Source organism: Triticum aestivum, chromosome 2B, assembly GCF_018294505.1.
Source record: "Triticum aestivum cultivar Chinese Spring chromosome 2B, IWGSC CS RefSeq v2.1, whole genome shotgun sequence".
In the NCBI taxonomy this organism is placed as follows: Eukaryota; Viridiplantae; Streptophyta; class Magnoliopsida; order Poales; family Poaceae; genus Triticum; species Triticum aestivum.
Window position 1 is genome coordinate 124,214,649 of NC_057798.1, and position 13,474 is coordinate 124,228,122.

The following is a 13,474-nucleotide window of genomic DNA, read 5'->3' on the forward strand; positions in this document are numbered from 1 at the left end:
AACTACTCACCAATGATAAACATGCTCAAGATCAGAGGGGTATTAAATAGCATAATGGATCCGAACATATAATCTTCCACCAAATAAACCATAAGTAAACAACTACAAGATGTAATCAACACTACTAGTCACCCACAAGCACTAATCTATAGTTTTGAAAGAAATTGAACACAAGAGATGAATTAGGGTTTGAGAGGAGTTGGTGCTGTTGAAGATATTGATGAAGATAGCCCTCCCCAAGATGTGAGAGTTGTTGGTGATGATGATGATGATGATGATTTCCCCCTCCGGGAGGGAAGTTCCCCCGGCGGAATTGCTTCGTCGGAGGGGCAAAAGTGCTCCTGCCCAAGTTCCGCCTCGAGGCAGTGGCGCTTTGTCCCGAAAGTCCTCTCCTTATTTTTTCTAGGTCAAAATGACTTATATACCAGAAGATGGGCACCGGAGGTGGGCCAAGGAGGGCATCACCCACCAGGGCGCGCCCAGGTGGGTTGTGCCCACCTGGTTGCCCCCCTCTCGTACTTATTTGCTTCAATAATTCTTAAATATTTCATAAAAAATCCCCGAGAAGTTTCAACTCATTTGGAGTTGTGCAGAATAGGTAGCTTGACGTAGCTTTTTCAGGTCCAGATTTCCAGCTGCCAGAATTCTCCCCCTTTGTGCATACCTTGCATATTATGAGAGAAAAGACATTAGAATTACTCCAAAAAGCATTATTATACAATAAAACAACATAAATAACAGTAGGAAAATATGATGCAAAATGAATGTATCAGTCATCGCGTCGCTGATCACCACACCATCATCACCTCGCGGCATCACACAGCAACGTCCCACCGGCGGCATTGAGCCGCCACTGGCCATCACCTCGCGCCGGCGTCCTCCACCTCACATGCTGTCCACCGCGACGCCACCAACATGGGTCGACAAGGCTCTGAATACCAATTATTGGTGCTGCCTCTCGCAGTGCCGCTCTTCTTCCTCTTGGCTGTCTCTCACAACTCAACCTTCTCTCTTTGTTTCTTGTTTCTCTCAAGAACACACGCACATGGACACACACTCATGCACCCATATACCAAGGAAGAGCAACACAATGCCTTTGCCTAGAGAACTCCCTTGGTGACCACCGTGGCTACATTGTGCTTGTGGCCTCACAACCATTTTTCCATTCACTCAAAGGGAACTATTTATACAAGGACTTAGACACTCCACGGTTCATGCAGCCACAACCACCATGCACCACTCACACCATGCAACTACTTTGGCCCATTACTCCACTAACCACTCCATGCAGTAACCATGTCCTAGACTTCCTCCATTATCCATACTACTCGGCAACTACCTGACCAAGCAAACTACATGCATGCAAAACTGCAAACTAACAAACTAGTACACCGATTCACTCGGCTCTAGTCCAACTAGTCCATTCAGCAGTTTTGACTCCAGTGCGCCTTGGTACTTCACGTGATCGTGCCGCATCTCACGGCACCGCGGCTTCACACCGCAATCAACATCTCACCATGCTCGCCGCATCTCATGGCCGCCCGGCATCTCGTCTTCTCCGCGCACTCAACTGACGTCTTGATGACTAGCTACTTCCTAGATCACCTAAGTTACATGCATGACGAAAAAACAAGCTAAAGTGCTGATACAGTAATATCAAGATTAGTGATAACAGTTGCTGCTCTGTGTTCGCCAAGAGCGACGTGGCGCCGGAATGGATCCGGAACGACCCAGACCTCGCCACAGCGTGGGCGCTCGACCGCTCCGTGAGCACCGCGAAGACAACTGCTAGGCGCTGTCGCCGCCTTGATGGCAAGCTCGCCAAGATCGGCGAGGAGTGGTCGCTTGGCAACTGCTCCACAAACGTCGGTCGCGGCAAGGCCGCCGTCAGGACTCCTAACGCCACGTCGGCAATGGCCGTCGCGGCCCTTCGCACGGCGCAGCAGGAGACGGAGAGGCTCCTCCACAAGCGGCAGGCGGCCGCCGGACAAGGATGCCATGGCCCTCCAGTGATGTACCGACGCTGGAGGGACGATGACGACAACGACAACGATGATGACGACAATGATGATGGCACGGACGGCGACGGCGGCGCGGCGGGGCAGGGCGGCCACGCGTATGAGGTGGTCGTCCTGTATAGGGGCTTTTTTTTAGTTAAACGTCGAATTTTAATGAAATCCGCCGTGTTCACATGAAATTCGTCATGTTGGGTTAAATGCGGGTTGAAATGTATGCGTCTACAGTTGGATGGCGCCTCCGCATCCGTGTCTGCAGACTAATCCCCCTATCCGTGGACGGATGCGGAAGAAATTTAGCGGGTCGACGTTAAAGATGCCCTAACATATGTGTAGTGTCATACAACACTTTATTTATTAGATTGCAGATCATCTTGTCTTTGTATGGGATGTTAATATGTTACTCAAATCATCTCTTTTGGTATTAAATCATTGCTAGTGAATTTGCTCAGTTGTACCTTGCTCTATGGGCAGTCTTAGCGGAGAGACATTTTGTACCAGAGGCGCAGGTGTTCGTCTCTTGAGTACAGTTCGTCAAGGACCCATTATACAAGCAGGCAAATGAATGCATCCCATCCACCAGCTTCGGTCCTGTTTGAGGAGAAGGGGATCGAGCCGAGGAAATTACAGCGGGATGGCGGCGGCGAGCTCGCACACTGCTTGTCTACTCGCGGCCGCGGACGTTGTCTCCGAGCAGCGGAGGCGCAGCCATGGCGATGGATTTCCCCGTCTCTCCGGTAGACAGGTAAAAGAATCCCTCCTTGTGCAGCACAAATTGTTCTTCATTACCGTCCAGCATAAAAAAAAGAAGCTTAGAGCTTCAATTCAACGGGCGCAGGTTGCATGTCTTCCCGGCGGAGGCGGCTAGCGCGGCGTCCCTAGTGGAGTTTGATTGGTGGGGCTGATCGTGGGGAAGAGGAGTCAGCTAATGGATCTCGCGGGGCGGTTCTCGGACGATTTGAGCGCAGCTTAACTGGGCAGCACGGGGTCCTGCTGCTCTGTGCGGCGAGGAAACAAGTGTGGCTGCTGGCGCCGCCGCCATGTCCGGTTTCAGTGAGAGTGAGGGGGACATCGCAGATGCCATTGACCGGGGGGGCGTTGAAGCACATCTGGATGGAGACACTGTAATTGAAGATCGAACAGAAAGTGGCGATGGAGGCTCCGCTCAGTCTACTGGCAAGGTGAATCTGCAATCGCCGGGATAGACTAGGAGGTAATTAGCATATTCATAAAAATGCATTCGTCTCTTGCATCAGTATGTGATATGATCTGCACGCTCTGTAAGTGTCACTCCCTCCGTCCCAAAATAAGTGACTCAACTTTGTACTAACTAAAGTTAGTACAAGTTAGTACAAAGTTGAGTCACTTATTTTAGGACAGAGGGAGTATGTTGGAAGTCTCGATTGAATAAATCACATTGTGATTGCCGTATGTGTGCTCCTGGGTATTAATGTGCAGCTGGAGTTGTAATTGCAGGGGAATTCTATAAAAAGAAAACAGAAGGCCATGTTCCTGTTTAGAGTGGTATATAGGTTGGTATAGGTTGAAAAAAGTCAATCTGTAGCAATCGGCCGGTGCTCAACTCGGCCGAGCTAACGGATTTTGTGAACTTCACACCCAAGGTACAAACCATCCCCCACGAACCTGTAGTGCTGGATATATTGATGATTCCAGACTAGTAAGAACTGCAGAACTCACAAAGAGAATGTCCGCTGCCGTTGGTGAATGACTTCAAACTTTAAATTGAGAAATCTGTCGATATATCTGCTCTGCTACTGCACCTGTTGAAGAACTTTATGTTTGATTTTGCAGGGTTAGGGTGGGGAGTCATCCAGCAGATATAACACCATGTCCCAGCAGGGTGGGGGTACTCGAGCAAATGATAAGAGGATATGCAGATAAGTTGGGTGAACATGTGGTAGAGCCAGCACTAGGTTTGACATTGGAGAAAATCAACAAAGACCAGGCGGGAAATGATGCTAGCAAGACAATAGATATGTTTGCGGAGATACTCCCTCCAGTCCTTTTTACTCCGCGTATTAGATTTGCATCCGGTCAAACATTGCAAAGTTTGACCATATTTATATTAAAAAATACCAATGCCTATAATACCAAATATATATACTATGAAACTACATTTCATAATGAATCTAACAATATTGATCTGGCATTGTGAATGCTGATACTTTTTTTCTATATGTTTGGTCAAAGTAGAGATACTTTGACTTTGGACAAAACTTATAAGCACTTTGGCCAAGGACTGTGAATTCCTGTTTAGAGTGCAACCTGATGTTGGGAGCCATTTTTTTCAGTCGTGTTGGGAGCCATATTAAGAGTCTGATGTGGGCTACCAGTAGCAGCCGTGACCACATAGGAAGAAAACCTGCTCAAATCCTCTGGGTGAAAATTTTACAGCAATCCAGGTGTAACAGGTCCTTGTAATGCATAATTCAGCAAGTCTGAAAATCAGTTGTTTTCTTTTTTCCTGTGGGGTGGGTGTACTCCAGAACTAGGAAGTTCTGTTTGTAGTAGAATGCTGTGATAGATGTGGAGACATAAAATGACGCTTACGGGATGTTTTATTTGACTGAACTGATTTTGATTCTGTTTGAGAAATTGTGTATCAGGCGATTTCTTGAGACATGCAGTTCTGGGAGTTGGGCTTGGCACACTCAGGGTACCAGTTCCTGTCGAGGAGTAAACATGACGATCGCGTGCACTACCGAAGGAGGCCAGCATATGGAGGTTCTTGCGTTAATTTTCTTTACTGATGCTTGCACAAGGCTATGGCTCCTCACCCGCAACAATTTCGTTTCCAGTTCTCTGAATCTAGTGGTGGCCTAGTTAGTGACGGGGTGGAGGGCACAGATGACGCCCAAACAGCACAAAAATGTCAGTCTCCGTCTGGACCAACGGCGGGCAGAGGTTCATGCGTGCATTAAACGATAGCCAGGCGTGTGCCAGGTCACTGTTCCAAAATGGTGATACGGCCGTGAATACATCACATTTTATAGGACATAGCACAGATCATGATAAAAGGGTGTGGTATAGATTGTAGGAGCATTTGGACTTGGGAGCCGAATTGCATTTCCGTAGTACTCACATCCTTCAAACAATGGAAGCCTCCTGTTACATCTTCCTAGCATATATTAAGGTCATACTCGAGTGAAGCATCTTTCGGTTGGGAAGCGACGATTTGGTGCTCGGGCTCAGCTGAGCCCGAAATCCCGCTCGTCCATTCCAAGCTCGGGATGTGAACAAATCCAGATGGTGTGTCAGACCCGAGCCGTGGTAAATCAGGGGTACAGGGGAATACGGTATGAAACAGTGGCGAAGTCGTGGGCCCGAAGCGTAGCGGCAGGACGGACTGCACTGCGCGTCCCACTGGGCCGTGGACCAGGACGTCACCTTTTTTGTCTGGGCCACAGATCAGATAATGGGTCTAGGTCGGGGTCGATGCCTGAGCCGTCTGTCGGTCAGCGCAGCGGGGCAACACCGATTTTTTGTCCAAAAGGACCCCCTGGCCAACAGAATTGCCAAAAAAGACCACATGTCAAAAACATTGTCAGAAAGGACCCCCTCGCTAGTGGCGGCAGGCGACACGTGGCGCCTGCCGCCACCGCAGGAGGCGGCCGCGCGGGATATAACCGTCTGTGCACAGTGCGCCGAGCCGGGACGGAACGGCCAGGCCTGGTGGGCCACGCCGCCACCCAGCGAGGCGGCCTCTGTTGCCGTTGTCGCTCGCGGGCCGACAGGCCGTGCTGCAGTGGCGACGTGACTGCGGGCCAGGCCGCCAGCTGCTGAGGCGGCCTCTCTGCCACAGCGGACAAGGGGACACTGACGGCGTTGATTCCCGTGTGCGACAGCGACGCTGACGGCGGTGATTGCCACGCGCGGGAAAATGCACGCTGGTGCCCTGCTTTAGATTCTTTCGCCCGGGAATCAGTCCTGCTTTAGCTTCTTTTGCCTCAGCGGATGGGACAACACTGTGAGAATTGCTCTGGCTATTGCTTGAGCGGATGCGACGGCACTGCGGGAATCAGTCACTCGCTGCGGGAATCCGATGTTGCGGGAAGCTGTTGTGCCGACACTACAGGAATCCTAAAATTTCCCGCTTAATTTTCTCTGTATTTTGATATATTCTTTAATAACATTCTTGTTTCTTGTTGTAGTCTCCTTCGCCACGTACTATCATTGGATTGACACGGAGATGTCGGCTTGGGCAGTGACTGAGGTTCGTGAAAGAAGTCACCGTGCATGGAATAGTTTCTATGCGGAAGAGCGACGCGAGAAGGCGGAAGCTGAGGAGAAAGCAGAGCAAGAGAGGGAGTTAAAAGAATAATATGCGGAGCAACACCGTTTTTTTCAGGATTTAGGAAAGAAAAACAGGGAAGAGGCTCGTCGCATGAAGGAGCAGGAACGACAGCAAAAAGAGGCTCGTGAGGCGGAGAGGCAGAGAAAGAAAGAAAGGGCTCGTGAGGCCAAGGCAGCAGAAGAAGCTGGCGATGGAAAAGGAAAATATCCACGCTGGACTCAGTAGATCCCTGTGGTAGTATTATAAATTTCGCAATCATTTGTATCTTTATTTCTGCAGTTTAATGTAGCTTTATTTCAGTAGTTAAATGTAGCTATATTTCAAATCTACGATGTATCTTATTTTCAGTTGTACCGTGTTGTAATGGGAAAAAATATAGTTTTAGAATAAAGTAGTGGCATTTTTTCCCCTCCACTAATGTTGAACATCGTGCAACAACTACAAATTAAGATAGAACACAATGCCCTACAATAAGAGAGTACAAACTAATAATGCAAGTACATCTGAATTAAACGGTAGAACTGGAATACAGCTTAAAAACTACATGAAGGCATCATTGTCATCCTCCGTCGATGCAGAACTCTTGCCCTTCGAGGATGCAGAACTCTTACCCTTCGATGATGCAGAACTCTTGCTCTTCGAGGATGCAGTACTCTTGCCCTTTGAGGATGCAGAACCCAAAAGCGGCGGCATGAAGATATCATCTTCGTCCTCGTTTTTCTCAGTCCATAAAAATGGATGCTTTTCTAAAGTCCTTTTGAAAGTTTCACTCTTCGGCTCCACTACCTTCTTTCACCTTGCATGCAACCTAAAAAGTTCTTTACGTACCTTCTCATAGGTCCTTTCAGGCCATCCAGACCTACGTAATTGGTGAGCCAACTCATTCATTATGGTGTCACTACTGGTGAGTTCGTCCCATGGAACTATCCTATTGTCCATCCTGAAATCGGTAGCTAGCCTGAGAAGAGTGCTGCTCATCCCAGGGTGAAAACTACGATCGAAAGGATAATGGGACATCTTGACTACACTACACTCGAATGCTTATCCACCTCTGTCTGAAGGGGGTTTTATAGGTAGAGAGGAGAAAATGGCGGGAAAGAACGATTGTAGTATGGCGGGAAAGGGTTGGCAGGAACATATGGCAGGAAGGGGTTGGCGGGAAACAGGTGGCAGGAAGATATGGCGGGAAGGGGTTGGCAGGAAACGGGTGGCGGGCTCATATGGAGGGAAAGCGTTAGCGGGAAAATATTGAGGGGAAAGGGTTGCGCGAAAACATAAGCCGAAGACTGGTGCATTTTTATTTCAGCATACATAGATGTTCAAATCGAAAAGTCTGATACTGACATATGTAGATACAATGGGTCACACACGTGGATAGATGAATCACCCTAGTTTACGATGACCACATGGCATTTCCTTACGACCGGAAAGCTCCAAGCGATTAGGTGGCCGAGTTACACGAAGACCGCGGCCGTACTCCAATTCGGCTTCATGTGTCTGCGACTCCTGTGTAGGTGGTGGAGTCGGGAATCCTTGTTACGAACCTGAAGCATAATTGTAGGTGTATGGTTGTGACTCCGCGGGGATAAAAGATGGGCCAATAACGTCCCCTCCGAAGAACTCTGTAACTAATGATGTAACCGTGTCGCCATGATCATGTGATGCTCCCGGGACGCCTGTGTTGACGCCACGTTGGGTGTTCTCATCGTCCCAATTAACATCAGGTATGCCACCCTGCACATAGAAACATTGTTAACAAACTGTTAGAGGATAATATATGTTATCATTGTAAATGCATTAAAATGTAAACATGACTACCTGATCAGATCCCTCGCCTGTACTGTCTGGCCATTGTACGTGGTACTGGTTTAAATCTGGTACACGAGTCTCCTCGGGCATGGAGATCCCTCGCGTGGAGAGATACGACTAAGATCCCTCACCTTGGGTGTATGCGTCATATCCTGTGTACGCATATGGGTTAGGGGAAAGAGTCTGCTTGGGCATCGAATCCAAGCCCTTGCCATGGCCCTGAGATGTCTGCCCCTGACGAAGCTGCACCGAAGAAGAGCGATGCAGTGGCAGAGATGAGTCATGTCGTGGCAATGTCGTTCTAGTACTCGGACTCTCCCCCCACTGCCCATGGCTCGTACGCGCCTCGCTCGGTCTGGACGACGGCGCCGCACTCGGTCTGGCTGACCTTGCTACTGGCATGTTGTACGCTCCAGTGACAACATCATCGCCTCTACCGCATCTGAACTTTGTTACCAGGTATTGTTGAAAACATTTGCTGAATGACGGGCGAGCTGGGCCCTGGGCAGGCATGCTTTCCATAGCCATCTGCCCTACTTCGTTGCAACTTGCAAGTTGAGCAATATTTGGATGTTATTTGGTTCAAATGATTATGAAATGATGGACCTAAAAAAGTTACAAGTGATTACCATCTGATCACAATAGTAAGCTGCATGCAGCTCAATATGTCTCCGCGCCTGCTCCTCCTGTGTGAGATGTGTCGGTATAGTAGTTGGCTGACTGGCCAGGCTAGCACGTGTGTTGATGCAGTACCACTGCTTGTACGCTTGATCTGTACTTCCATCGTATGGTCTGTAAAATTAAATAATTACATAAACCGTTGTGATGAAAGCAAAGTATCTTCATGCATCGTAAATAAAATAATGTAAATAAAATATACCTAAGTTCATGCACTATATCTACTAGCGCTTCATTTTCCCACTTCTGTACCCATTGAATGTTGTGTTTCCTCCAATCGTATAAATTCCAACCCCTGCCCATATTGGTTAGCCTGCAAATTATGTAACAAAGTGTGAGTTTAGTAAATTAAAAAAGACACTAACTATTTAGGGAGGTCACATCTTACTTATGGGTTTCCTCATCGATACGTCTTGGAAAAGGTGGTGGAATTTCTTGATAGAGACCGAATTGTCTCATTACACGCTCTGGGTTGTAAGGCTCAACATACCACAGGAACAATAAGTTGCAGCGAGTCAGCCAGAATGCACTATCGCTTAACATGCCTAGTGTGAAGGGTCGAGCATCAAAGACCATTTGTAGTTGGTCCTGAGTCCACGGGTTCCATGTGACTTCTGCCTCATCAAGTATCTCAAACTGCTGGTGGTACATAGGGTAACAATTTTTCGCAATATCTGGAGACCAACGTTTCCGTGCCTTTGTCCACCTGGTGGCCATAGTTGCACTACCACCCTCACTAAAGTCGTATGGGTGTGCGGGTTGTACTATACGAGGTCGTCCTACAGGGGGGTATTCCCAGGACCACAACTGTAGAAATTCGTAGGCGACACAAAGTAATGGAGCTTTTTGTGCGAAAGAGGTTTTTTGTGTGGCATCACACAAGCCTCTATATGTATGAGATAACATGGCAGAACCGAAGCTGTATTTTGGCTGCTCGGGTAAAGGTTCATCTACCATATTCTGTGCAATGTAGATGAGATCAGGGAGAACTACGTCCCCATGTGAATTTGGAAACAGAGTCCCGAAGAGCCACAACAAATACGCAAACAGATGTCTTTTTCTCGTCTCCTCATTGGCGAAGCTAGATAAAATACGGAAGTTATCATGAAGCCAGACGAGTGGGATGCCCCGAGGGCCACCAGTACGTTGTGATTCTGGCATTTCCATCCCAAGACGGGCTGCTATATCTAATGGCCAAGATGGAGACACTCTTGGAGAGACTAACGGCTCACCTCTAATTGGTAGAGCAGTGATCATAGAAACATCTTTCAGTGTAGGTGCAAGCTCCTCAAAACGAAAGTGAAAGGTGTGGGTTTCAGGTCTCCACCGGTCAATGAGGGATGTCAAAAGGGATGGGTCCGAACGTAACTGGGAAGGGTCTTCGCTTGATGTGAGCCTAGCAAAACCTTGTAGTCCATATGCGTCAAGGTGAGTAAGGAAAGAATTGTGTATTGGCCATGTTTTCTTTATGGTTCGAAGTCTGAAAGGCCGATAATCATGCTTAGTATTTGGGTTCAAAAATAGGTGGCAACGGTGGCCGGCGTCATGGGGCCCCTACAAAAGCACTGGCACTTCACCCATAACCTGCACACAAACATACAAATATAAATTACGAGGAAGACACAAATACAAATGTAAATCAAAATTAACTTAAAAAATACAAAGAGATACGATTTATATTAATTATCTGAAGTTAACATCACGAGTACAATAATACAAAGAGATTCAATTTAAATTTAATATAAGTACACATAACGAGTACCTGAAGGCTTGTATAGTCTGGGCGAATGCCCAGAATAAGCGGTCCAGGATTAGTTCACCCGGGTTCATTGGGTTTGGACGTTCTCTCCGCCAAACTTGAGTCCCCCTATTAGCACTTGCTATCTAATGAAGCATTCTAGGGGCATAAGAATAGGCCTCCTCATAGGTACCATACAAGTTCTTGAATATATTTTCCTTCGCATGCCTAGTCTTGCTGTAGCTAACAGGGAAGCCAATTTGATCCTCTACATCTTTTTGCAGAGCCCTAACACTAATGTTGAGAGTTCCCTGCACAATCGTTTCCATTATCTGTGCCACATATTTTGCTGTCACATTGCAGTGATTTGAAAGAGTCCCAGTTTGCTCACAGGTATGCTCCACTATTTTTGTGATATGCCATGACTGACATACCCCAGGCTTCAGTCTAGCGAGAACTCTTCCGTGGCAACCTTTCACGGTGTGGGTGCATATGACCTTCAACTCTTTTTTATCAGACTGCTTCACTCTATGCTGGTGGTGGATGCCGATTGCATAGCTACCCATTGCCTGGTAAGCAGACTTCTTGTCTGGGAAAACTTGCCCAACCTCCAGGCTCCCCGCTCCTAGGCCAGAAGTAGAGTGAAATTCGTTGGTGATGCTCATATCCTGTAAAAATCCAGGTTGAAGTGCCGCCGCGACCGTCCTTTGAGGAAGAACATCTTCTTCTTCGCTTGACTCCGAAGACGCAGAAGAATGATCATCATCATCTAGCGCCTCTGGCAATCCCTCCACGTGTTTGCTCATGTCAACGGCCGCAGACCAATATCATGTGTCATACATAGGTTGGCCGCCCGTCGGTTCTGATGGGCCGACGCTAGGGGCTGATGTGATGGCCAACTCGACCTCACCACCCCTGCTACTGCATCCGGCAACATCAGTGACTGAAATGAACTCCACATACACCATCGGCTGAACATACATTGAGTTATTGGGATTGCTTGCAAACCTCATGTACGACCCCCACGACCGATCACCTGTGACAGGCCGCAAACCCCAACGGGCAACTGTCCCATCATTTCCTCCGTCAACGATGAAGGCCTCCATTGTCATTTTTTTCCCCTGCATCCCTGGGCCAAACACCGCTCGGATGTACCTTCTAACTGCTGCGTAACCCACGTTGACCATGTCTCTCATTACAATTGTAGTCGACTCGCACAAGGACACATCCACCCCGAAAGGACCGTCACGTAAGACGTTCCTATAGTACACTACTAAATTCTCCATAGTACCTAACCACCATACATTTTTACATTTCAAATAGTTAGTAACTGAACATTTAGTAATGATGACAACATTTATATATCATACGACTAAAATAATAACCGTATTTTTGTTACAAATATTTGGTTTGTTTCTAGAATCATTTGCGTAGACTTTAAGGGTTTGGTTAAAGTGTATTTAAAGATCTATTTTTTCTCAAACTCGTCTACAAGAGTAAAAATGACTATTAGTACAAATTAATTTTCTTACAACAACCATTAAACATAACAGTACAATAATAACATTTTAATGTCATATGAGTAAAACATTTAATTTCTTCCGGCTTTATATAATTTTTTCATAGCATACGATAGCAATCATTTATTTACAAATAATAATATTTGCAGCGGCATGCACATTATTCACAACAGTACATCAATATAAAAAATATTAACAAAATTACGGTGTCATTTTATACCTTAGCTTCAATATGGATGTGCTTGCGAATGCAATTAAAAGTCCAAATAGTTCGAATAAATTTCCGTCGCCAGTACTATATGAACTGAGTCAACCTATTATCACATGAACATCAATATTACACACGGATTTTTCTTTCTGCTATCAAAAGTATGAAAATAGCACTTGCATGTATGTGGTCATCACCTCAAAAGGGACAGCGAAGATAGAAACACAATTTCTTCAATCACGTCATCTCCTCCTTGTTTGCTACCAAGATGAATTATTTTATCTAATTACATACATCATCAAGTACATTAGCACATAATCTTAACATATAAAATTTAGATTATTGCGACATAACAAAGTAAACCTACGCTTCCTAACTATAGACTTATTAATAAACATACCATATGAAATAACATACCACATGCAATGAACAATTACTGTACAAGTTTTTTTCCTAATTACCGTATTAAGATTTCTCGCATGTCAATACTAATGGATGCACCTAACATAGATATAACATGTTCAATCTACTCTTCTAAAAAAATATTATAAATGTTGTATTTGTCGTCTGAAATTATTTCTAACATCTACGCACTAACATCGCATAGCTAATGACGGGCTAAAAGACTAACTAATTACCATCGTGCATGCACAAAAAATTACACGTATTGCAAAGCTCATACCTTGATCTTCAACTTCGTAGTTCACTTTCGCAACGCAAATCCTACTCCTCAAGCTCTAAATGACTCCTTCAAGTGCTAAAATTATGCCTAAAACAATAGAGAATACACACTTAGGAACTAATCAAACAGAACAAAAACATCATGCATGTGAACGAAACCAACAAAAATGGATAGATCTTACCTTAATCTATCTTTTCTTCAACTTCATCATCTTCAAAATCCAACTCCAAATCGACCAAAATCACGAGTAGAAGTGGCTACCAAGTTTTTCTTTCTGTATGTGTATGCGCTTAGAGAGAGCAAAGAGGTAGAGAAGGCAACCAGAGATATGCGAGAGAGAGTGTATGCACACGGAGCCGTGGATGTGCGTTTAAAAAGAAGAGGAACACTGTATTGTCGACAGAACTAGCCAGAACTCACCTACCGCGGCATCGGATTCCAGCATCGCGGTGTCTCATCACACGCAGCAACAACAACGCTCTCGAGTGTGCGGCAGGAAAACACGCGTT

At 46.2% G+C, this 13,474-nt stretch overlaps 2 long non-coding RNA genes across 2 annotated transcripts; one reads left to right on the plus strand and one right to left on the minus strand.

Annotated features, from left to right (window-relative positions):
* Window positions 1-2,498: 2,498 nt before the first annotated feature.
* Window positions 2,499-5,173, plus strand: LOC123043848 (uncharacterized). The gene is made up of 3 exons (XR_006419629.1): window positions 2,499-2,760; window positions 2,854-4,760; window positions 4,835-5,173. It is a non-coding gene; the product is annotated as an uncharacterized lncRNA (long non-coding RNA).
* Window positions 5,174-7,614: 2,441 nt separating this feature from the next.
* Window positions 7,615-10,366, minus strand: LOC123040773 (uncharacterized). The gene is made up of 3 exons (XR_006418255.1): window positions 9,020-10,366; window positions 8,149-8,931; window positions 7,615-8,064 (listed from the first exon to the last, which is right to left on the minus strand). It is a non-coding gene; the product is annotated as an uncharacterized lncRNA (long non-coding RNA).
* Window positions 10,367-13,474: the final 3,108 nt, after the last annotated feature.